Genomic DNA, 3,351 nt, shown 5'->3' on the forward strand with positions numbered 1-3,351 from the left:
AAAATTAACAATTGGAAACGTAAGAAATGCAAGCACATGTACTAAGTACCCACAAAATATGGTCTGATTTGAAAAGTCAGACATTTTGAAATTATAGGTTAATTATATTAAAATAACAGTTAAACAGAATCATTACGAGTCCAAGAAGACCACAGTATACAAATAAAAGGTAAATGAACACAGATGAAAATCTGTCTATATATCTATCAAAACAAATGAAGGAGTACAAGAACAGATAAGAGATTGCTTTTAGCGCAGGATTTTACCAATTACAGAACTAACCAACCATGACTGAATAACATCCATGCTTGGATGAAAGATCACTATCTCAAATCAAGCGCTGTAAAGGAGCCACAAATAGCTGTTTGCTCAATTCCCCAGTTATTTTACATGAGCTGAGCTCATCCTTCCATTCTTCTTGGTGGCCGAGTGCGTAATGGCGGCCATGCCATGAGGGGCCGCCGTGCTGTGAGGGGCTGCCGCCATGTTGTGCTCGCCCAGCGCCATGTTCGTGCTTGACACTGCCACCCCGGGCCAGCAGGCACGGCTGTGGCTGGGCGCCCTGCGCCTCCTCAACCACCTGGGCTGCCGCTTCGGCCTGCCCCATCTGCACTCGGACATCCGCTTCCTCAACTCTCTCAGCGGCTGTGGAGGGGCCTCGCGGGGTGGCAGCAAGCCCCTCTGCGGCAGCCGCAGGGCCGGCCAGGCCCAGGCCAGCGGGAGGCCAGGCCCCCATGAGCCAGGCTGCCCCAGAGGGTTTTGCCAACACTGTGTTCCTCTTCTTGCCCTGTCCCCAGTCCAGCCGGGAGCTGCAGCAGTTCGTGTCCGGCAGTGCCACCGCTGCCCCCCCCCCCAGGAACTGCCCACGGCCCAGGAGGAGGTGGAGAAGTTCCTGCCCAGGAGCACCCAGGAGCTGCTGGCAGAGCAGAAGGTCACGCTGTACTGGGTGCTTTCAGCAAAAAGTTTGGATGAAAAACTGGAAGAAAAGGAAAGGGCTCTTAAAATATCTGTTGACTTCAAAACTGAGGAGGAACTGCAGGCCCACTTAATTACAAGCTATCAGAAGGCTGTTGCTGAGGAAGTTCTTTCACCTATGTGTGCCCAGAACATGATCATCGCCATTAAAAGTTTCTTGAAAGTACAAAACGCCAAAAAGAAAGAGGTGGCCTGCATGGAAAGAGTCAAAAACCATCTCCTAAAGACAAGCAAAATGCTTAGACAACAGCATGACTCAGAGAAGAAAACCAAAGTCAGAGAGAATCAACTTCAGATATTTTTGCACCTTGAGTTGTGTCTTCAGTGCCCTTCATTACAAAACAACACTGATGAAACAGAGCAGCTGTTAGAAAAGATGACAGATATGCTGCACATTTTATGTCTGACTGAAGACCCAGCTTATCTTACAAAGTTTCTGGAGGGTTTCTGGAGGAAATACTGGAATTATATATGAATTCTATACCAAGGACCTTTGGAAATCTTCACTACAGTCTGGGTACACAAATACCACAGAAGCTGGCATCTGTTCTGCCTTCAGACTTCTTCAGTGATGATTCAGTGATTCTGGAGAGCAGATCTCGAGGCCTTCCGGAGTCTTTATCATCTGCCCTAACTCCCAGTGCTGTTTGCCTACGCACTGAGGGTGATCAGCTGGAAGAACTGCGCACCCAATCTGCCAAAAAGAGAAGGAATAATATATTAGCATGACAGAAGAATCACAGAACTTGCATCAAATTGAGATTCCCAAGATAGCCAAGACTCCCATCAGAAAGGAGAGCTCACGTTCTTACCTTGCCACTGAGAAATCTCAACAAATGCTTTTGCAGAAATAAGCAGTGCAAGAGGTTACAAAGGTAAGGAGGAATCTCTTCAATGAAGGGATACGTTCACCATCAAAAAGGCCTGTGAAAAAGATGCCTAGAAGCCAGTCAGAAGGCCTAAGAAGCTGTGGAAGGCCTAAGATACAAATGAAGGTGCATCACAAGTTACAGACCAAGAGAGTTGCAGAAATACCACTACATAAACAGGTCGCTAGACTAGTGCATAGGCACATCACAGGCCGGTCTGATCCAGGCTGTGACACTGGTTTGTAGAAGAGTCTCCAGAGAAGGCCATAATTAAAGCAGGTCTAAGAAGAAGTCCATGCATCAGAAAACTGTCTTTTAATAGGATCCACTTTAGTGTTTTCTATTCTGCTATGCAGCCCATCTCACAGAATTCACAGTGAGTCCACCAAGGATGAGAAGAGGAGAGCTGCACTCAGCAGGATGTAGCAGGCATTAAGCTGCACTCCAAGAGCCCCACTGTCCAGACTCCCAAGAGATTTTTTTTTTGGTGCACTTATTGACATGTGTAGCCCTGCAGAGAAGCGTTCATCTGGAAGGAGGAGAACAAGAAAAGATTCTTTAAACTTAGAGGAGCTGACTGTGTGTCAGACTCCTAGAAAAACACCTCATAAATCTGCACAGAAGCTACTCAATTCTGTCAGTAAACTACCAAGGAGATCACCTTGCATTCTCCACAGGACTCCACAAAAGCTAGAGAAAACTCCCAGCAAAAGTCCAGCTGCTAAGCAGACTACAGCTAAGTGTTTGAGAAAGTACGTTTTTCATCCTGTACAAGGGGTCAAGTCACCGTCTGTGTTAATGGAAAGTAAAAGGGTTCACTTACTGCAAGTAATGTCTAAGGATTGTACTCCACAAGAGAAACTTTCCCCTCCTTGCAAAGAGTCTGGCTTACAAATGCCAGAATATAACAATTGATTAAATGATTCATTACAGAGATGAAGAAAAGGAAAAGTAGTCTGTGGTGACTTACTTACTTACATCATTCCATTGAATTTCTATGAATTATGTTCACCTTCCATCCGTCTTCCATGCTTAAGTAGAATCTGAGCAACTTCTACATGATGAAAATGTTTTGTTTCTTTTATATTCCTCTGAAAAATCTAAGAAATGCAGAGATTTGATAATAATTATCATAACACTGCACTTATGTTATGAAAAAAATGTTAAAATGGGATTTGCCCATTTTAGCAATCAAGGGAAGACTTGTGTAAGGAATTATCAAATAAAATTTAACACTTTATAAGCCACGTCAAATGCTGCCTTCACAATTGTCTGTCTTGAATCATTTGGTCTCATTGGAGATAGTTTTTGGTTTCCCTAAGAAAAGATACTTAAAACTCTAGAAACTAAGTCAAACTGACCTAGAAAAAGACTTCCAGGGGAGAAGGGTGAAGAAGGAAAAGAAATAAAAATAAAAAAGGAAAAGAGAAAAAAGGGAAAAGAGAAAGAAAGAGAAAAAGAAAGGTCAGTCTTGACTGTTGATGGATATCCCTCATTGTAATTGTTT

General features: G+C 43.9%; 1 pseudogene; it reads left to right on the forward strand.

Moving 5' to 3' along the window:
- Positions 1-505: 505 nt before the first annotated feature.
- Positions 506-2,759, forward strand: LOC118248324 (treslin-like; annotated as a pseudogene).
- The last annotated feature ends 592 nt before the right edge of the window (positions 2,760-3,351 follow it).

This window comes from Cygnus atratus, chromosome 4 (genome assembly GCF_013377495.2).
Source record: "Cygnus atratus isolate AKBS03 ecotype Queensland, Australia chromosome 4, CAtr_DNAZoo_HiC_assembly, whole genome shotgun sequence".
Lineage (NCBI taxonomy): Eukaryota > Metazoa > Chordata > Aves > Anseriformes > Anatidae > Cygnus > Cygnus atratus.